The following is a 23,250-nucleotide window of genomic DNA, read 5'->3' as shown; positions in this document are numbered from 1 at the left end:
AGGCTCAGGATGATCTCTGCTGGCCTTCTCTTCAGGCCTCTGGGTTCCAACAACTTTCCCCGGGGTGATTCCTTTCTGCATCTCCAAAGGCCTGGGCTGAGCTGCGAGTGCTGAGATGAGGTATGCTGAGCTGCTTGGGTTGTGCTACGTTGAGTCTCTCATTTAAGCACCAACCAATTAAATCAAAGGCCATTCATTGCAGCAGGCATGCCTCCTAGCCGACTGCAGACGTAATCAGCAACAGATGAGGTTCACATGCCATTGGCTCATGTACGCAGCAACAAAACTAGGTGCCTTCACCTGGCCAAGCTGACAACTGAATCTAACTACCACACCTCTGTATGTACCGTACATAGGCATACAGAAGAGAGAGAGGGTCCAAGTACACTTCAGAATTGTATGCATAGGGACTGCCTGAATTTGTAAATCACTTCAAATTTTATTCTCAAAGGGCAGTTTTCTTATGAAATGTGAACTATAATGTCACAAAGTGAAATAAAGATTTTTTTTGAAAGTTCGAGTAAAACATTCGTAAGGTAATTGCATTCTGTTCGATTGGAAAATACTTCACACATGCATAAATAAACTTCCTTAGGTTGCTTATCTCAGATAACTATCTGAGAGTTGTTGAAGGGGCAGAGTATGATTTTCCTTCTAGACTTATTATAACCCTCAGTTATAATAGAGATGTTGTGCCTCCTGAAGAAGAGAGTATGGAAACTATAAGAGAACTGTGGACCTTAGAAATTGTCTGGGAAGCAGAATGAGCTGGAAAGCTGAGTGGCAGCTGCAGGTCACTGACAGGGAATGGGGAGGGAAGAAGCCATACTAGGTGATGCCAGAGCTGTGAGTGTTCTTTGTGGCTAGGGCAGAGCTATCAGGACCTTTCCAGCCTCTTTGGAGTTGTCACCTTTTCTTTTTTTAAATCTTGGGTGAATTTCTCATAAAATATTATTTTTTATTACAGTTTAATTGCTCTCGCAAAAATCAGATTGTCTAGGTTTCATAGAGAGAACTAAAGAAAGGACATATTTGTCGAAGACTGAAGCAGGGGCTTAAAGGAAGAAGAGCTGGGTTTTCAGACAGTCACAGTATTCCATATTCTGAAGGGAAAGGAAACATCAATAGGCAGAGCTGGATGTCCTCTCTCTCTCTCTCAATTTCTTTCTGGAACTCTTCTTTGATGAAACTTTAGAGTGTTTCATTACTCCTTTAAACAAGACAGCTGTTTCTTGTCCAAGGAGCTCAATAAATATTCACTGATTGGCTGTTGATAAGTGCTCTTGACTATTTCCACTTGGATTGGCTCTACCTGAAGTGACGTCGCTATGGAGCTTCCATCCAAGAAGAAAACTGGACTTTCTGCAGCTCAGAGATGACCCCAAATTGCATGTGTTCTTGTTTTGACAAACCACGGGCTTCCTATATCTTTGAAGTTGAAGCCCTAGACTCCTTGACTGCACATCAAATGTGAAATCTAAGCAGAAATTCTGTCCAAGTTAAGCATCAGCTCTCCACTCTGTAAACCCAGTCTATCTCCTGGTAACTTATATTCTAGTTTCTAACTCCATGAGCTTGCTTGTTATAATTAGTTCACAACAGTGAGATTGTACGATATTTGTCCTTTTGTATCTGGATTATTTCACTCTATATAATGTCCTCCTGGTTCACCCATGTTGTCACATGCATAAGGTCTTCATTCCTTTTTACAGCTGAATAGTATCCTATTGTATATATAGATCACATTTTATTTATCCATTCATCAGTTGATGGGCAATTGGTTTGCTTTCATCTTTCGGCAATTGTGAATATGCCATTATAAACATTGGCGTGCAGATATCTGTTATATGTCCTTGCTTTCAGTTCTTCTGGATATGTACCTAGGAGCAGAGTTGCCAATCCATCCACAGTGGCTATACCAGTTTATGTTCTTGCCAGCAATGAATGAATGTTCTTATTTCCCCACATCCTCTCTAACACTTGTAATTCTCTATTTATTTCTTAATAGGGGGCATTGGAGTAGGTATGAAGTGATATCTCATTATGGTTTTGATTTGCATTTCCCTAATAGCTAATGAAATCAGAATCTTCTCATATGTTTTTTAGCCATTTGTGTTTCTCCTTTGGAAAAATGTCTATCCATATCTTTTGCCCAGTTTTAAATTGAGCTGATTGTCTTTTGATTGTTGAGTAATAGCTTCTCTTTATGTATTCTGGGTATTAAACCCTTATTGGATAGGTGGTTTCCAAATATTTTTTCCCATTGAGTAAGTTGTCTTTTCACATTCTTGATAAAGTCCTTTAAGGCATCATATGCCAGTTTGAAATTATTCTGTACCCCAGAAAAGCCATGTTTTAATCCTGAGCTAGTCTTGTGAGAGAAAATGATTCTTTTAATCCTGATTCAATATTGTAGGGTGGGAAATTTTATTTTAGGTTACTTCACAGAGATGTGACATGCCCAGTTGTGGATGCCGTCTTTGAATTAGATGGAAATGTGACTCCACCCGTTCAAAATGGGTCTTGATTAGTATACTGGACTCTTTTAAAAGAGGAAACAATTTTGAAGAAGTGACAGAGTCAACATGTAGACTTGGAGAACAGTTGCTAGTTGCTTCAGAGCTGACAGAGCCAACACAAGACCCAGACATCTGGAGATGCAGTGCCCCGCAGACATCGCCCTGTGCCTTCCCATGAGATGCTAAGCAAGCCAGAATCCAGAGTTGTGTCCTGGAGGAGCTAAGTGGCAACACCTAAGGCTGGAAAAGAAGTACAGAAACTAGATTTGTCATCTATTAATGGTCTGAATATAATATGTTCCAGCCACCCTGGAATCAGTTCGGATGTTTCTTTAAAAATTGAACCTAAATTGACATTCACACTCCTGAGCATTTATCCCAGAGAAATGAAAATTTATGTTCACATAAAAATCTGTACTTGGATGTTCATGGTGGCTTTATTGTAATTGGAAATAACTGAAATGTCAATCAATAGGTTGCATAAACCAGGGCACCCCCATGCCATGGAATATGATTCAGAATGAAGTCATCATGCACAATATTTTATTTTAAAATATTGAATATTTTAAATTTTAGCTGTCCTAATCAGTGCATAGGGACCTTTACACTCAAAGGCCAGTGGTGTAAACATCTTTTCATACGTTTATTTGCCATTCCCATGTCTTCTTCAGTGTAAAGTCTCTTTGTATCTCTTGCCTATTTTCTAGCTGAATTTTTTTGGTTTCCTGTTGAGATTTGAGAGTTCTTCACATATTCTATATACCACTCTTCTATCAGATAGATGGTTTACAAAATAAATTCTCCCCGTTTGCAGCTTGTCTTTTCATCCTCTTAATAATTTTTCATGGAACAAATCTTTTCATCTTGATAATGTCAATTGTCAATATTTTTCTCTTATAGATTAGGCTTTGTCACATCTGAGAACTCCTTACCCGATGATCTTCTTTCATGCTTTTTCTAAATGTTTTATAGTTTTAAATTTTACATTTAAATATATGATCCATTTTGGGGCAGTACAACAGTGACTCAGTGGCAGAGTTCTTGCCTGCCATGCCAGATACCCAGGTTCGATTTCCGGTGCCTTTCCATGCAAAAAAATTAGAATTATATATATATATATGATTCATTTTGAATTAACTTTATATAAGATGTGAGAGTTAGGTCAAATGTCCCCACCACCTCCCTGGGTATGAGATCTGATTGCTACAGCACTATTTATTGAAGAAATTATCCTTGCTTTATTGATCTGCTTTTTCACTTTTGTCAAAAAAGGGAACAGTTTTCTTCCTTTTCAAAATCATTTTAGCTATTCTATTTCCTTTGCCTTTCCTCAAAGATTTTAGAATAATTTTGCCTACATCTACCAAAAAATCTTTCAGGGATTTTGATAGAAACTCTGTTCATCCTGCATATCAATTTGGGGAGAATTTGACGTCAATACTATATTGAGTCTTCTAATCCATGGACATGGTATATTCTCTCAATTTATTTATTTATTTAACTTCTTTCTTTAGCATTTTGTAGCATACAATTCTTGAACATGCTTTGTTAGATTTAACCTGTTTCTGCCTTTTTCTAAGAATTGTAGATGGTGCTGTTACTAAATTTGTTTCCACATATTCCTTGCCAGTATATAGAAGTACAGTAGATTGTTGTATGATTGTCTTGTATTCTGTCACCTTGCTGAGGTCACATTAGTTTTAGGAGTTGTTTTGTAGATTCCTTAGGGTATCTAGGTAGACCATCATGTCGTCTGCAAGTAGGAACAATTTTTTTTCTTTCTTCCTAATCTGTATGCATTTATTTTACTTTCCTTGGCCTATTGTGTTGGCTAGAACCCAGAGTGAAAGCAGGCATCCTTGCCTTATTTCTCATCATCGGGAGAAAGTATTCAATCTTTCACTGTAAGTATGATGTTAGCAGTTGATTTTTGTAGATGTTCTTAATCAAATTTAGGAACTTCAAGGGGTGGAAGTTTTAAATTTTGATGAAATCCAATTTATTATATATATTGTTTATAGTCATATCTAGGATCCTCAGGAGCACCTCTAGGTTTGGTGATTTGCTAGGAAGACTTAGAGGACACAGTGTATAGTCATACTAATGACTAAGGTTTACTGCAATGAAAGGATATGAAGCAAAATCAGTAAAAGAGAAAGGTGCATGTGGCAAAATTCAGAAGCAAGCAGGCACCATCATCCAAGATGTCCTTTTTCCAGAAGGTGCGTTTATTTTCTCCAGCAACATTTGAGAAATATTGTCTACCAGGAAAGCTTATTAGAGGCACGGTGTCCAGAGATTTTAGCAGAGGTAGATCATGTAAGGATCCTCTCCCTAGCATATACCAAAGTTTCAGACTCCCAGAAGGAAAGCAGGTAATCAGCATAAACCACACCGTTTAAGCAGTTTAAGCAGTGAGGCACTCATCATTTAGAGAAAGGTAGGAGCTCTCTCAAAATCCAAATTCCCAGATGGGGGCCAAGGGCCAACCTTGTAAGCAGGCCTTTCAAAGGATAGCATTCTCAAGTCTTCAAAGTTAATTCTTTTCTGCACATTTGTGTTGGTTTGAAGTTGTTTTTACCCCACAAAAATATGTTCTTCAATGTAATCCATTCCTTTGGGTGTGAGCCCATTGTAAGTAGGGCCTTTCGTTGAGGCTACTTCAGTTAAGCTGTGGCCCAGCCCAATCAGGATGAATCCTCATCTTACTACCAGAGTCCTTTTTAAGCAGAATGAAATGCAGACAGAGAGAGAGAGAGAGAGAAAGCCACAGGAGGCAAGAAGCTGAATGCAGAACAGAAAGGAGAAACCAAGAGGTGCCACCACGTGCCATACCATGTGGCAAGCTCAAGACCCCAGGATCACCAGCAGCTAGCCACAGCACGCCACAATCTTCTGGGAGAAAGCATCACCCTGATGCTTGATTTGGACTTTCTTTAAGTTTCAAAACTGTAAGCAAATAAATTTTCCCTGTTTAAGCCAAACCATTGTATTGGCATTTGTTGAGCAACCCAGGAAATAAAATAACACCAGTGCTTTTTAATTTTATCTTTACAAAATCTTTGCCTATGCTTATATCATGGCAATCCTTTTATATGTTTTCTTTTAAAAACATTGCAGTATTAATTTTTATGTTTGGTGAATTACTATGTGATCCATCTCAAATAAGTTTGTGTGTATAGTGTGAGGTAAAGATTGAGGTTAACTTTTCCTATGTTGTTCTAGCAACCATTTGTTGGAAAGATTTTCTTTTGCCCTATTGAATTGCCTTGTGCCTTTATGAAAAATCAACTGATGCTAAAATTGTGAGTCTATTTCTGGTTTCTCTATTCAGCCCCATTTGTCTCTCCTTATCCACTTGATTCCTGTAGATTTATAATAAGTATTGAAATCAGGTAAATGAATCTCCTAATTTTGTCCTTCCTTTTCATAGTTTTGGCTTTTTTTTTTGCATTTCCATAGACATTTTTAAATCAATTTGTCAATTTCTGCCAAAATTTTTTAAAAACTTACTGGGATTTTGATTGAACTTGCAATGAATCTTCGGCAAGTTTGGGAAGAATTGATATCTTGACAACGTTGAGTCTTCCAAATCTTAAACATAGTACATTTATTTATTTATTCTTTATTTTTTCAGCCATGCATTGTGGTTTTCTGTGCCATATATCTTGTTAAATTTATCTCTAGATTTTGTTTGTTTTGATGCTATTGTAAATTGAATTGCTTTTAAAGTTATTTTCCAATTGTCTGCTGTTAGTATTTAGAAATATAAATTATTTTTGTATTTTGGGTTTGTATCCTACCACCCTACTAAATTTACTAAGCAGTTGTTTTGCTGATTCCTAGGATTTTATGCATAAATTATTGCATTGCCTACAATTATAATTGTTTTACTTTCCAATTTGCATGCCTCTTATTTCTTTTTCTTACTTCATTGTCTTAGTTAGGACTTTAATACAACATTGAATAGAAATGTAATAATAGACATCATTTCCTTGTTTTCTATTTTAGGGAGAAAGTATTCAATATTAAACCATTAAATATGATATTGTCAGTGTGTTTTCTTTAATATATCCTTTGTAAGATGGAGAAAGTGCCCTTCTACTACTGATTTGCTGAGAGTTTTAATCATAAAGGGATGATGAATTTTGTCAAATGCTTTTTCTGCACATATCAGGATGACTATATGTTTTTTATCTCCAGTGGTGAATTACATGATGATTTTCAGATGCTGAGTCGCCAAGATATTTAAAAAGAGTTCCCTTTTCAGCCTCAGAAGTGTCCCATTTTTGACAACAAATTACATCTTTACCCTTGCTAAAATCCTCTCCCAGTTGCATAGTAACCACTGGGCTTCTTTCAATTTGCAACTTTAGGAACCTGCTATTGCTGGAAAATTGGATTTTCCTGGCTTTATCTGACAGCCTGAGAGTAGAAGCCTCCCTGATATTAATGAGTAGGCTAGAAATTTGAGAATCTAAATAGTTTCTTATCTGATAAGATATCAAAATAAGCAGAGTTCCAAAACCTCCCCCAGTCCAGCTCTTCAAGTGCAGCCACCTGGGTGGAATTTGGGCTCACAGGAAAAAGTTTAGACTAGGGGCCATATGAGATAGAACTTGTGGAAAGAAAGGTCCACTAGTCCCATTGCTTCTTGCTTTATTTTACTCTATGATTTATGCATTAAAGAACCAGATCTTTAACAAACTGGAACCTCCTGGAGGTTTAAAGTAAAAGTAGGTTTGGTAAGAGATAAAAGAGAGCCCACTTATCCCCAAAATGAGTATATATATTTAAAGGAGTCAGAAGTATCCGTTGGGAATTTTTACATATGATCTGGATTATTTTTGAGATGAAACCAAAGTCTTGGGGAATTTTTTTTTTAATAAACCCTCCAAAAATAATACAAACAGAATCTAAAGGTAAAGGTAGGTGCCATTTTTGCACTGTTGTGAAATGCAACAGTCTTTAGGCTGGGATTTTAGACCTGAGTTCTAACCTCAGCACAGATTAGTGTATGGTCTCAGGCAAGTGATGCCACATCTATAATGAGGATAATAATTCTGTAAAAATATGACAGATATTTCACATGTATTATTTCAGAGAAAAGATTGTCATGCCGAATGCAACATAGAAAATTCAAAACTGCAGATGAAATACCCAAGAATAATAATAATTGTCACAATGATAAGTCAAAAACTCTTGCATTCACAACATCCCTGTGAGGCAGGATCTATTATCCCAATGAGAGTGAGACTCAGGTTCACTTGCCCAAGGCCAGACAGCTGGCAAGCGGCAGGACTGAAATTCAAACGCAGGCAACACAACTGTAAAACATTCATTTTTATCTTGATGCTCAATGAAATAACAGCTGATAGGCAGGAAAAACAATTAGAGTTTTCAAAAGGAGCATGAGCACAGGGATGTGGGTGGAAGAACTATCCAGAGCTCTTGCTACTTTAACCATTAACTTCACAGCCACCATTTATTGAGGGCTTCTAGGCAAAGAATTTTATTGATTCAGTTTAAATGCATTTCATTTCTTCCTTCCCCAGACCACTGGCTTTTGCCATTGTCTGGGCTTAGATTACTGGCCCTGTGACATAGCTTCATTGCCAGGTCGGGCCCACTTTGTTGTAGAAACCCCTTTTAACACTCAGCTACTGAGGGTTCAGCAAGCTTGCAAAGCATCCCTACACTGCTCGCTCCCTGGGATTTAAAGAACCCATTCTCTTCACTGGGAACATCCCAACCCAATCCCTGGCCCAGGAGACCTGACCACTTTTCCGGCCAGCTTCCAACCCTCGCTGGGGACGGAGGCCAAGAACGGGATCAGACTGCCCCTGCCTCTGCAGGACTGCACCGTGCCACATTTTTAAACGTGGGCTCCCTCTTACACCAGCTATGGGGGATCCCCACGAAAGCCTGTCCGAGGTCACCACCACGTAGGACGGCAGCCAAACATCAAGGCCAGGCTGAGACAACTGGGCACACAAAAGTGATGTCACGTCTCAGAGGAGCCAAGTGGCATGAGGGTTGGGGTTCCAGGCTTAAATAGAAAGCCAATATTCAGGGTTTGAGTCCAAACCATGTCTGATGCAATTTGTATCAGTGGACAGTAGTAGTATCTCAAAACCCAGGGCCAGAGTCAGGGAAAGGTGGAAACCCAGGGCAACAGCTCTGACAGAGAAAAAACCTCAGTGTTTTGTTTTTGTTTGTCACTATGAACGGAGATGGAGAACTCCTGGGCTGGAACTTTAGCACCAGTTTGTTCCCGGTGTAAGTTTTATGATTGTGCCACAGTGTGAAATTATGGATTCTTGAAGGTCTCCGATAATGGTTTGCAAACCCCTTTCGAGCTGAAGCGGCAAGAAGACAGCTAGTTGTCCAGAAGCACCTGATATTGTGGCTTCCACATATTATTTGGGGATTCTTCAGACTAGTTCTCCCAGCAGCGGCCATGCTGAGTCCCATTTTCACCAGGAATTGTCTCTCAAGTGACTGCAGGCGCCTTGTGAACTGATGGGTCTGGAGACGGCGTGACAAACCAGTCCCCAGATTTAGACATCGGCAGACCCAGAAAGTATGCAAATATCTCACAACCCCGGGCTTGAAGAGGCCTAGGGGTGAATACCTGCCCTGCCCCTGTCCTTTAGGCAGAAGCTGATTGTTTCCCACAGTCTCCTGCCCCAGACACTAGGTCTTTTAGACTGGAGCCAGGAATGTTTCCTGGAGTTTAATGCAGGCCAGAGGTCTTAGGAGGGAACTTGCGCAATGATTAATGACAGGGAAAGCTTAGTCAGGATTATATTTAATTTATACTTAGGTGCCGGCAATTTCTTGTAGACAACTATTTCTCTGGAACATCTCATTTCCTAAGAACCATTTGACTATTGTTCTTAGATGTGCATTTGGGTGCCCTCATGAATAGTTCATGGCAAATCCACAACACTGCCAGCGCATTCCCATCTGGCATCTGCCACTTATTTGTCCCCATATCCATCTCCATTATATTTCCTGAAACGGTGACACTTTTCCTGTATTTACAAAACTGTTCAACTGATGGAATCCTGTACTTAAAAAAAGAAAACAGCAAAGGGAAAAAATGAGTGTCCTCGTATTTTGTCGTATTTGCCTGCTGAAGTCTGTGAATGAAATGTGTTCTGTAACTGGGTTTCTTTGTCTTAAGCCTTACTTAATCCCATTCCTTGACAATTTTCGCCTCAGCCCCCCAAAGGAGATAATACTGTCACTCCTTCTAATTTAAAAATAAATTTTGATATAAAGTCTGAATCGCTGCCTTTGCTTTTCAGAGAAAATGAGGCTTTGAGTGGTTTCCCAGGGAAACTGAAGGTTTAATCGCTGAAATATAAGCAGTAAACAAACAGAAAGTGCACGATGATCACCGGGGGTGGGGAGGGAAATCACTTTGACATAGTCAATATTGCCTTAGTAGGCTGAAATCTTAGGATCTTTATAAAAATGCCTGGTTTAGCACTCGCTTCTATTGTCTGAAATTTTTGCATCAAGCTTCATCGATACCAGGCTGTTTTCTCAGGTGAAGAGCCACGGCTGGAGCTCACTCATGGGACTTCGTATCAATTTCTCATGTTCCTTTTAGGACCAGATTTCTTTCTGCATTCATGTGACAGCATGGGAGTTTGTCATCTACCGCTTCCTCTTCACTCTGGCTGGACAAATGTCCACAGAAAGAATCCAGCTGCAATACATCCTCTCGTTTATCTACACAAGCTCATGCCATCATTTTATTCTCTTAATATTGTAGGGGCAGTTTGGGTTTAAAACACCATAACCGGTTTAACTATTTCTTTGCCCCTTCTCAGCTGACCTTTTTGTTGAGGAAAAGATCAATCTCTAGAAATCCAAATCAAAGACTCTCTCACCATCTTCTCGGAGGGTAGACTTCATTCAATGCTCTCCAACATATCCTGGGAGAAAATAGGAACAATTGTTTAGCATTCAGTGCTTTAAATACTCATGGTTGTTTTATACTTGAAAAATATCAATTAACCAAATAGCTTCCTATCTTTAACCACAAAATAAGACCAATTATCATTACTCGAACAGAGACTTCTGGATTAATTTTAATGAATCTTCATTTAAAAATATCTGGTGCAATGAAAAGGTAGATGGTGCCTAGTTTAGAAAAGTGAAGTGAGTCCTGATTGCTTTCAGAAACCGACAATATAATGGGGGGAATATGGGGTACCTGGAGACATATCTGAGACTGCCAAGATACTTGGGAAACAAAGGGCCTGTTTTTGTTCATCTTTTTCTCTTGAGGTCTTCAGGTAGGTTAGATAGGGGAGAAGGAAGAGAGAAGTGATCCTAAGACCCATAACAAAAGTTTCTTTTGGCATATACAACCTACCTAGCCCCTAGTCCTCACTCAGGTGGGCACCTGAAAAAGTACCAATGAAAAGTGCAGCTCATCAGTCCTTTACTAGCATAGCCAGAGGGGGAAGGGCCCCTCCGAGTCCTTATAAATGCCAGGATCCTGACTTCAGGTTGCTTCTCTTCCTTTGGTGAACACCTGTGCTCACCTTCCTTCGAGCTTGGGCTTTCACTAGGCATTTGAGCTTACACACTGGCTAACCCTTGAATTCTTTCCTGCAGCTGAGTCAAGAACCTTCACGGTGTCAGCCCCTGGTCGGCGTCTAGACTTCTGAGAATTTCTGCAGCTCTTAGGCATCCGGCTAAGAACTCCTGGGACCCGCCAGCATTGAGCTTATTAAACCATTTGGCTGCACACTCTGACCAATCCTTGAATTCTTTGCTATGACTGAGTCAAGAACCCTCTCAGCACCAGCCCTGGGTTGAAGCCTCGATTTCTCTGAGAACTCCCAGGGATGTGTAGCTTCAGTCTTTCAGAACATCCTTGGGTGATTTAATTAACCTCTCTGAACATCATTTATTTTGAAAAAATGACAAAATAATAGAACCTAAGTTTGGTTTATTCTGAGGCTCCAAAAGCATGATGCATGCGCCTGGCACATAGTAAATGCTCAATAAATATTAGTAATCAATTTTTTCTAAATGGGGTGTGAGTTACAACCCCTATTAGAATCTCTCCTTTCATCTCAAAATGCCACATGTAATATGACTCAAGGCAGAGCATTTTAAATTAAAGATCACAGGTCTTTATATCAGAACTGCTGTAAAGCCCTATAGCACTGACATTGAAGGACCAGTGCATTCCCAAAAGATTTGACCTTAAGTAATTCGGGGTGCACTTTCTACTGGGAAAGAAAACAAATGTTGCTTAAGCAGTAAGCTACTGAAGTTCAAGTTTAGTTGATACTCAATTCCAAGGCATATTTCTTTTAACATTTGAACACTTTATAAATTCGTTCACCTTAATAATCAATTTCTACAGATATGTCAAGTTTTTCTGTTCTGATCCATCTCCAAACAGCACTAAAACTGTTATTGAATTGCTGATACATCTTAGAATTTATGTTGATTTAAAATCAAACACAGTATATGATATTTCTAATTTCCTTACAATTTTATAATTTCTTTGAAAATATACCAATTTCTTTCATAAGAATCTATGGATTCTTTGCGTTACTACGCTGTCTTTGGTAATATAGAGTTAATTTGGATAGAAAAACTTGTGATTGCATGTTGGGTTGGTGTTTGCTTTTGGCTACCCATGGAAAGTCCATCCCTTTGATCTTATCAGCATCTCTCTGAATAGTAAGTGTAAGGTCTAGGAGGAATCAATGTGTCTGGAATGGAGTCTTGCCACCTCTGGAACAATTCTCAGTGCCAACTTATTGATGACCCATGTGACCCACCGACTGTCCCTGTCAACACCTGCCAGGCATAACCCTATGGGAACTCTGCTTGTGTCAAACCCTTTGTGTCAGGCCCCTATGAAATTGAGAATGATTTTCTAGGAAGAACAATATGTGAGGAGAAAGCAAGATTTCGCCTGCTTAAAATATTTACCTTGCCTTTCTTTTGGCATTAGCACCTCTAGTTGATGGTAATGCATGCGTATATGATATGCTATTAATATACAATATTGTTAAATATTATATTATAGACTATAAAATGTCAGGTCTAATTCATATATATGTGTGTGTGTGTGTATTAGTGGATTTATATTGCTAATGTCGTTGAATCACATATATCTTATTTTTGCAATTCCACTATTACTCAAATTCTACCCCAGAATCCAATGCATTGATAAATGGTTGTGAGAATTTTAGAATGTTGGGCTATATTGTATAGATCCCTTTTGCCTATCATTTAGTTGATGTATTGTCAGGTTTCAGCTTAGTTTTTTCCCAGTTTGAGTTCATTCAATTTTGAAAGTGAAAGAACTTACAATTATCATTTAATGTTAAAATAAGAAAGATTATGATATTTTAGAGTACGACTTTTCTTCTTGACTGTAACTCCTATAGATTGCAGAATATGTGGTCAATTTTATAAGCAAGACATCCCTTGGGGGCAGTGTACTGGGTGAAGTTAATAAAATTACAGATGTGTATAAATACTCTGATAGAAAAATGGAATAAGTGTGAGAAATAACAAAAGAAAAACATATATGTGGTCAATTCATACATGGGGAAATATGAATTTATTAATAATCAAAGGAGTTTAATGCAAGCAAAAAAATTTTTTTTTAAACTAAAATTTGAAAGTGTCATTTTTGCCCTTCAAATACAGTTTAAACAAAGCAAAACAAAGCATCTTCACTGATAGGGGCATGCCAAAATAAACATTTTCATACACAGTTAGTCCTTTCTTCTTGGAAACTTTGCAATAGATATTTAAAGCTTTAAAAATCTAAAATCGCTTTGATCCAATCAATCCACTTCTAGAAACGTATTCTAAGAGGGGAAAAAAAGGATGTTTATTAATATATAGGTTTAAGGATAGTTGTGACACACATCCCACAATAGAAGAATAAAAAAATTATGGGATATGTATATGAAATATTTCACAGCAATGAAAAAATCCTGTTTCCAAATAACATACAATGACATGGGAAAATGTTAATGAGTGAGAAACTGAAATGTTTTGAGACAAAAAGCCAGATGCTAAACTGTATATGCTCTCTATTCCCAACTTACTACACAAATATATAGAAGTTTTCCTGGGACCAAAATTGTGGCCATATTTTGAGGGAGTGGAGCCATAAAAATTTCCACATTGTATTGCGTTCAGCATCAACAGTCAAAAGAGGCCATAGGCCACATTTCAGGAGGGCAGAATTGTCTTCCTGAAAAAGGTTTTCCAATCTGATTAGGTTTCTTAACAACAGCAACAAAACTTATTCATGTGACGCACTTTATCATTTAGAAATTTTTTCAGATTTATTTTCTCTCTGGGTCCTCAAAACAGTCTTTGTGTTGGCTGCATGGTCTACATCCATTTATAGATGAGCAAAGAAGGCTCAGAGAGTCAGTGAGTAACAGAGTCCTTAGCTTTCACCGTTAGACCTCCCCATTTTCATTAGCACTCATTTCATCTGGAGATGAAATTCATAAATGCCTTTAATAGCTTTTGGAAATCACTTCTAGTTAGCCTCTTGGGAAATGCATTACTTAGATTTAGTCTAGTCTATTTATTCTAAAACTGCCTAGATCCAGAGTCAATGATTTATATGTATAAAGTATGTTACTGGCGGCCCCCATCTAACCAATCATCACGAGCACCAAACACAATTGCAACCACCTTTCTAAGGAAAGACAAGATGGGTCAGAGAAAAAAAGCATCATTCCAGGGGACTTCTCTGGGGTCAGAGGGAGAGCATTTCTAGGGAAGCACTGATAGTCGAGTCATAGAGATGTCCCAGCTAAATGAGTTGTAAACCAAAGCTGCACTTGACCTTTGCATGAAGCCAACAGGAGGAACTTCCCTACTCTATTCTGTGCCTCTTGGCTGGCATTCAAGGTTAGGCTGGGCAGAAGAATTGCTTCAGGCTCTGGTTAAAATGCAAACTCTGATTCATAGACCTGGAGTGGGGGCTGAGGTCCTGAATTTGTAACAACTTCCTAGAATATGCTGCTCTGCTGCTGGTGGTGTAGACCAAAGTTTCAGGATCCAATACCCGGAGGGCTGGGGCAGAGGTTGCGTTTGATTCTCATTACCACCTGGTGCTTATCCATAGCTAATTTAACAGCGAACTCTCACGTCTTTGTTCCTTCATTAACAATTGTTCAATGTTATTAAATTCCTTTACAGAGACTCTCACACTTGGCTCTGCATCATAAACACCTGGGAAGCACACCCAGTGTGCCCAGGCTTCATCCAAGTAAAACTAAATCAGAATCTCAGGAGGAGTGATCAGAAATGTTTGAAGATTCCCAGGTGATTCCAATGTGCGGCCAATGTGGAAAGCCTCTTACGAGAGAATGTAGAAGGGCTCCAGGCTATGCTGCTGACATTTTGAAGTCAGAGTTCTTCCTTTGCCTTTAATGTTAACCTGTAAGTCTGCTGGAAATAATTCCACCAGAAGTCTCTTTGCAAAGAGGTCACCTCTGAAGAAGAGAGAGAGTCACTTCAAGGAGATATCAGCTGATGTGGAAGCTAGAAGACTTTTTTTTCCCCCTTCTTTCTCTCAATTAGAATCATATTGTAGATTCATTTGGGGCCTTTCAATTCTATATCCTATGAATCTATTCTCTGAATCCCTTTGTAGAGACATGGGTGATTATTTTTCTTCATGGATACCCAAGCACAAAAAGCAGACTTAGCATCCGGGTGTGCCCTAATTACAAACATTAGAGGGAAGCCAGGGACCTGACAGCACCTTGAGACCAGGGCTCCAAATATGTGACCCATTAAGAAGAGAAAATCCTTTTTTCTATGAAGTTGACTCCCTCAAGCAAGCTAGAATATATAAAGTTGAGATGAGGAAGAGTTCTTAAAAAAAAAAAGATAACCTCCATTTTCCATCTTTCTCTCAAATATCTAATGGTTCCCAATTGTAATTGCTTGTAAAAAAAAAAAAAAAAAAAGAAAAGAAAAGAAAAGGAAAAACTGCTTTTTTCTACAAGTCAACCCCATGTGTCATACAAATTTTAAATGCTAGAAACGTATTTAAAACTTTGTATTCTTACGATCACCATCCCCCCCCCCATTTTTTCAGAATGTCCTCATAGTATAGGTGGCCAGTATATTTATAAGCACTCAACAGGAAAAAACAAGCATTGGTAGGGAAATAGAAGACACCCACGCTGGAGAAAATAGCCTCTTCTCTCGGGAAATTAGAGGAGAGTTCAAAGTTCTGAGCCAATGCATTGTTCAGCACATGGAACGTCACTAGTCATGGTCTGAATACATAATATTCACTTGATATCTCAAAATTAGATTTAGAGAAATACCCCAGAGTACATTCATTCATTTAACAAGTATTCAATGCAGGACTATTATGTTCTTTGGTCATGGTCCTGGTCCTCAAGATTTTAGACGCTGGATTATTTTTCTTGTGCTACTGTAATACAGCTCCACAAACTTGGTGGCTTAAAACAAGAGAAATGTATTTATTCTCTCACTTTCCCAGAGGCTAAAAGTCTGAAATCAAGGGGTCTAGAAGGTCATGCTCCCTCTGAAGGCCCTAGAGAAGAAGCTTTCCTTGCTTCTTCCTAGCTTCTGGTGGGAGTCAATAATTCTCAACATCCCATGGCTTGAAGCTGCATGACTCCAGTCTCTGCCGCCATCTTTCCATGGCCTTCTCGCCTGTGGGTGTCGCTGTAGCTGTATCTCTTCTCTTCTCATAAGATACCAATTATATCGGATTAAGGGCCCACTCTATTCAAACCAACTTATAAACAACTTAGAAAACAACTGAGGAACCCAGATGCAAGGGTCAGACAGATAGATAGTTAAATCCTAGCTCTGCCACTTTCTTAGCTATATGTTCTTGGTCGTGTCATTTATAGCTTCAATTTCTGCATGTGTCAAATCTGGGTAATCATAGTAACTACCTTTGAGGATTATTGTACAGCTTAAATGGAGTCTTCTGCAGCTAGTCATATAGCCTAGTACCATGCCTATACTGAACAAGCAAGAAATAGGAGGCACCTGGAGGACTCCGCAGTTGCACAGAGAAATGAGTGAATAATCTGAAGAGAGAGGCACTTCTGTTCCAAGACTTTATGGATATGAATATTATTGTGTTGAAGCCAGCTAGACCAGTATTGAGAGGAGAAATATCTAGAGTAACAGCCACAGAGCCTTCAATTTATGAAAAACAGAGACACCCAATTATCTGTGGGGCTGAAATCAGAGACAATCTTGATTAGCTTGAGTGTGATATAAGAACAAGTTGTTTCTTAGTTTCCCAGCTGTCAAAACAAATACCATACAATGGGTTGGCTTAAACAATGAGAGTTTATTGGCTCACAGTTTGGAGGCTAGGAGAAGTCCAAAATTGAGGCGTCAGCAAAGCGATGCTTTTTCTCTGAAGAATCTGGCGTTCTAGACTGGTTTCTGGTAATCCTTCAGTTCTCGGCAATTCCATCACACAGCAGTGCACATGGTGGCATCTTCTCCTTTCTCTTCCAGGTTTCCACTGAATTCCAGCATCTTGCTTCCTCTCCTGCAGGTGGATTTTTCTTCACAAATCCTCCAGTAATCAGGATAAGGCCCAATTTCACTCAGTTGGTCCACACCTTAACTAAATAGGACATCTTCCAAAGGTCCCTTTTACTGTGGATTCACACCCACAGGAACAGATCAAGGATATTTTCCCCCCTGGTGTACATAACTCAACCTACTGCAGTTCCTAACCTTCTCCTTTTGAACTCCTGAATCCAACAATTTGTTCTTCCTGTACATGCATGTCCTCAGTTAGAAAATGGACGTCATTTGTGTTGTTGCTACAGATAACATGTGCGATGCAGTAAAACATTGCACAAAATATATGAACACACTAATTATGCAAAGCAAGGCATAGTACCCACACCAAGAAGCACTACAGGCAATCCTGAGTGGCCTGATACCAGCCACCAGAATTTTTCCAGCTATCCTCCATGCTTCCTTTCCCCCAACTTCCCATCCCACCCAAATCTAAGAGTAAAAATGATAGGCTCCCACCTATTTTACCTGGTTTTATGGGCATAGCTGATAAAGGGAAATCCAGAGAATAATAAGAAAATTGGGTTTAAAAAGATGAGCCGTGAAAATTCCACAGACTGGCCAGATGTTAAAAAGGGCTTAGGTTCGATTCCCAGTGCCTGCCCATACAGAAAAAAATAAATAAATAAATAAAAAAGGGCTTAGGATCCAAGGAACCATCCTCACTGGAGGGAAAGAGAAGGCATGAAAGGAACGAGTGGCATCTCTGTTTGCCTCCTGGAAGACAGGTCAAACATTAGAAGATAAAAATACACTTATCTGAAAATGTAAAGATGGGTGAACAGTGTGAGCTAGGGCTGATGGGAACCCAAATCAAGGGCTATGTAACACTGAACAAATGGCTTAAATGGTGCTACACTGGGACTTAAACATGACCTGAAAATACTGGCTTTGTTGCCTATTCCTGCCTGCTAATTGAACACATTCAAGGACTACAGCATTGAGTGAGTCTTTGTAGAATGTGGGCTCCTGGAACTCTGAGGCTGTGGAATGTGTGAGCCAAAGCCATAGGAAGGTGTTTGGGCAATAAGGCCAAGGCTGGATGCCCTAATAAGACTATTTCTGTGGCATGATGTGGGCTGAGCCTCTGGCTGCCAGCTGTCCTCTCTTTGACCTGTGCTGGGTTCCAGATCTCAGAGCTGGGTTCTGTTCATGGATCCCAAGAGCTGCCCGCTTCCTATTCATAAACTAGAGTCTCTACAACTTTTATACCCTTCTTTAGTGAACCCCTAAGAAGCTTTCTAGACATTCTCTTTTCCCTCATCTCCCCCATGAATTTTTCTTTTTTTTTTCTTTTTCGGCAAGGGCAGGCTCCGGGAATCGAACCTGGGTCTCCAGCACAGCAGGCAAAAACCAGTGCACTGCCCTCCCCCATGAAATTTTAATATCACACATAAACTGTATATTCATTTGTATATGACCCCATGCAAGGTCACAAACCATTTTAATATCTAAGCTTTTGTTTGTTACTCATAAACCAATTTCTACCTCTTGATGGGCAGTATCATCCCCACTGAGAGTACACATAATAAACCCTCCTGCTTAGGAGGGCCACAGTTGGGCTCTCACGTTTGTAACTGTGGACCCTGATAAGTTCATCCCATCTCTTCCTGTTATATCCAAATCCATAAAGTTGATGTTATTTTTATCTACACCACACCAAAGCTTTATAGGATTTTGTTAAAATTTTAAAAATTGGAAGAAAAAATTTTAAGTAATGATAATAGCTACTCTCTATGTGTCAGGCACTGTGCTAAACATTTTGCTCATTATCTCATTAAATCCCCACACAGCTGTATGTAAGGAGCATTAGCTCTGATTTACCCACCAAGACACCAGAGTTCAGGGGCATCAACAACTGACCCCCAGTTACTCAACTGATCAGTGGCACAGCCAGAACTTGTCTGACTCCAGAATGTGAGCCTTAAACTGAACGCTGCCTGGTGGCAAGGAGAAAGGAAGATCTAATCCTGCCTCACCTCACTTCATACGAATTTTGCTTAAGAGGTTGAAAGGGAGCTCTTTTGCAGAGGGGGTAATAGTTTTAAAAAACGTATTCATCTGCTCTCTCATTTGTACTTCTCTGTGCCTTACCTGCCACCTCTGGAGACTGAGCTGAGTGGTGGGATGGAGTCAGATTTAAATTACTTAACAATTAGTGGAGCCTACATACCTGCCAATCAGAACAGTAAAGGACCTGGAGCTGGGAGCAGGGTCCTGGGGCCACTGCTTTGCAGGTGTCACCTACCTGCTAGATGGTGCTGAGGTGAGGGCTGCAGTGGTTGGACATGCGGAGGAATTCAGGCAGCAGCTATTAACCTCCCAATGTGGAAGCATTTTAATATTTACCAGCTGCTAGGGTCATACCATTGGCTACCCTGCCCTGGGGAAATGTAGATATGAGAGCCCTAGGAAATTTATAGCATGAATGCAAAGAAAGGTATGTGAAAGTTCATATTCAGCTTCTAACATTCAAAAGGACATTTTGAATCAAGATGATAGGCTTGAAAATCAAAATTTGCTGAAGGATGTAAGATTTTCTAAGTTTCTTCCTCAAACATATTGAGAACCAAGTCAATGAATTCAGAAGGACTTTTTCCCGTAGTGTAGAGATTATAGATTACGATGGATTATGGTAGATTATGATGACTGGGCTCAAAAGGTGCCACCCAAGAGTTAGAGGGCAATATGGCATAAGGAAAAAAAGCCCAAATCCCTTCAGGTCCAGAAGGGTTTGGGGGAGGAAATGGGGACACAAAGGGAAAGCAAAGAGGGCAGAAGTTGATACTCACCCCCGCACTACCCTTTCCATCTAACTTTGATGAAGAGAGCACCATTTGGAAATATCCGTCTAAGTCAAGTCAAGTCCAGAAGTAAAGAGGATTTTCTCTACTTTTTCACCTTAGCTTTGGGGAAGCCACATGCCCCTAAGAGAATGCAACCCTTGGCTGGGCATCAGCTCAAAAATGACACTGGAGTGGTCAGGAGCAGGCAGTGGAAATCAGATAGATGAATATCCCTGACGCGGTACCTCTTCCATGCTATAAGGTGGCCCAGAGGGGACTTAGGCCACCTCTGTGCTAGTGGACTGCAGAGCCCCAGGGCTAGGACAGAGAAGCCTCTGAAGGGAGTAACTTGTAAGCTTAAGGCAAATACTCACAACATGGGTGTCAGGGGCAGCTCCTCAAACCAAAAGGCCGCATACAACCAGTGGCAGCATCTCAATGGCCACAAGTTTGAGAAATGATCCAGCCTCTCTCCAGCAGAGCTCTGATAAGATCCAGTGGATTTCTATAGATCTGAGAAGGAGCTCCCTCAGCTGCTATATGTAAGGGATTGTACTATGACACAGACTAACTATAACCTGCAAAGGTGACTATTTTGGTTTGCTAAAGCTGCTGGAATGCAATAGACCAGAAATATGTTGGCTTTTACAAACAGGATTTATTAACTTACCATTTACAATTCTTAGGCCATGGAAATGTCCAATTCAAGGCACTCTGAAGACAAGCTGCTGGCGTCAGGGACACCTCAGCCACAAGGGAAAGCATATGGCCAGCATGTGCTGGTCCTTCTTTCCAGCTTTTGCTGCTTTCAGCTTCTGGTTCCAGTGGCTTCATCTCTGTTTCCTGTGTGTCCTCTCTCAGCTTCTGCAGGGTTTTTCTCTATGAGCTTCTCTTCATTTCATCTCTCTGCCTTGTATGCACTTTATCCTCTTATAAAGGACTCCAGCAAGAGGATCAAGACCTACCTTAAATAAAAGGAGGGGTCACATCTCAACTGAAATAACCTAAATAAAGGGTCCAACCCGCCAAAGGTCTACACTCACAGGACTGGATTAAAAAGACATGCCTTTCCCGGGGACATAACAGCTTCAAACCACCACAATGACCTTCCAGTAACGTAAGTAACATACATGTGGAAAAGGCTTTGCAGGGCACAGGCCTCTTTTGGTTGCTTCTCCATGCCTCTGTCCACCACCCCTTTGTAGCCACCTCGGACTGCATTGCTTGCTCCCCTCTCATAACTCAAAGGAAAAACTGATATTCGTCATTTATACTTTATTTCAAACTGAGACATGCATCACTCATCTAAGGAATATTTTTATTGTTTATTTATGTACTAGTTCCTGTTTATTATTATACAATTATTATTTTCTTTAATTATGGAGCAGGAGGTTTTTTCTAGCTCAAAGTTCATGGGCCCTTGCAGAGCTCCTTAAAGCAGTCCTTTGGCTTTCGGCTGGGTTATTATTGGGCTGAACCTTATGAAGTTGCCAATAAGCAGTAGTTTTTGTCCTACAAAATTGGCCATTTCATTGGCCTCAACCTGGCAATGAACTACTTATTACAAGATTTTACTTCTAGAAATCAATTGGGCGACTAGAAAATACTTTTAAAAATCGTAAGACCGGGCAGTGCACTGGTGGCTCAGTGGCAGAGTTCTCGCCTGCCATGCTGGGACCCGGTTTCGATTCCTGGTGCCTGCCCATGTTAAAAAGAGAGAAATCATAAGACCCATTTTAAATTCTAGTTTTTATTCAGGGAAACTGCTAATAGTATGCTGTATCCTACAAAATAAGTGATGATTAATCTCTCCTTTTAATTTTTAAAAGGATGGAGAGAGGATATCGAAAAGTATCTACATCTCTATCCAGCAGAGGGGTTAACCATTATAGAGGAACAACTTGAGGAGACATATTTTACTTAATCTCTCCTTTATCTACTCCAGAGTAGGGACTTTTTAAAAAAAGAACCTCAAAGTGATGCATTTGAATTATCCTTAATGATAGAGTGATTATGGGTAAAAATTAAACGTAATCTCTTTTGCAAGGAGTTGGTGGAGAGAAGGCACAAGGGGGTTAGAAGTTATGTTGAAAGCCAGTAAAAGAAACAAATAAACCAATATTAGGTAAGCCATGAGTAGTTACATGTTTCCATTTCACTGTCATTAAAGGGGAAAACTATTACAACCACCTGCTATTGGAAAGTGTTTCACCACTATTTTCTAATGTGCTGGTTGAAACTTGGCAGTTACTTCAATTTAAAACCTCTATGTATTAGTTCGTTAAGCTGCAAGAATGCAGTAAACCGGGAACAAAATGGCTTTTAAAAAGGGGATTTAATATGTTACAAGTTTACAGTTCTAGTGCTGAGAAAATGTCCAAACTAAGGCAAACAAAACTAAGGTTTTGTCCAGGACAAAAACCCCTGTCAGCTGGGAAGGAATATGGCTCGCATCTACTGGTCCCTTACTCCTGGGCTCTATTGTTTTCAGCCTCTGTTTCCTGTAGGGGTTTCTCACCTGGCATCTTTGAGATGTCACTTAGCTCCTCTGAGACACAACTCTGGGTTCTGGCTTGCTTAGCATCTCATGGGAAGGCACATGGTGATGTCTGCTGGGACCCTCATCTCCAAACATCTGTGTCTTGTGTTGGCCAGCTCTGAAGCAACTGTTCTCCCAGCATCTGCATCTGCTCTGCACTCTCTCAGAATATTTCCCCTTTTAAAGGACTCCTGTAAACTAATCAGGACCCAACTGGAATGGGTAGAGTCACATCTCCGTCTAATTAAAAGGTCACATTCACAACTGGGCACTTCACATCTCCGTGGAGATAATCTAAAGTTTCCAGTCTACAATATTGAATCAGGATTAAAAGAAATAGCTGCTCCCACAAGATTGGATCAGGATTAAAACATGGCTTTTCTGAGGTACATAATAGATTCAGACTAGCACATTCCATCTGAACCCCCCAAAAAAGACATTTTCCTTCCATATGCAAAATATATTAAATTCCATTATAATATCACAAAGCCTTAAACCATTTCAGTAACAATACAAATTTAAGGCAAGTATAAAATCTCATCAAAGTCAGCTACAGGCATGGTCTGTTCTAAGGCAAAAATTCTCCTCTGGCTGTGGACCTGAGAAACTTAGAACAAGTTATCTGCTGTCAATATAAAAAAGAGGGATAGTCATAGGAGACATGTTTCCATTGACATTGGGAGAAATTGAAAGGTATGCAGTGGTCATCAGACCCAAAGTTCCAAAAACCTGTAGAACAAACTCCCATTGGATTTCAAAGTCTGGGAGTCATTTATCCTTGGGGCTT

At 39.8% G+C, this 23,250-nt stretch overlaps 1 long non-coding RNA gene across 3 annotated transcripts in view; it reads right to left on the bottom strand.

Annotated features, from left to right (window-relative positions):
- Positions 1–9,972: 9,972 nt before the first annotated feature.
- LOC143669710 (uncharacterized) overlaps positions 9,973–23,250 on the bottom strand; it is a 43,297-nt gene continuing 30,019 nt past the window's right edge. For 2 of the 3 annotated variants that reach the window (XR_013169003.1, XR_013169004.1), the window contains 2 exons: positions 20,595–20,889; positions 9,973–10,468 (listed from right to left, as the gene is read on the bottom strand). This is a non-coding gene — a long non-coding RNA (uncharacterized LOC143669710). The remainder of the gene's footprint in view (positions 10,469–20,594; positions 20,890–23,250) is intronic. The other variant, XR_013169005.1, reaches the window with a different exon arrangement.

This window comes from Tamandua tetradactyla, chromosome 26 (assembly GCF_023851605.1).
Source record: "Tamandua tetradactyla isolate mTamTet1 chromosome 26, mTamTet1.pri, whole genome shotgun sequence".
NCBI classification, from domain to species: Eukaryota; Metazoa; Chordata; class Mammalia; order Pilosa; family Myrmecophagidae; genus Tamandua; species Tamandua tetradactyla.
The sequence above is the reverse complement of the archived record's forward strand: the minus strand, read 5'-3'. Positions and strand labels throughout refer to the sequence as shown.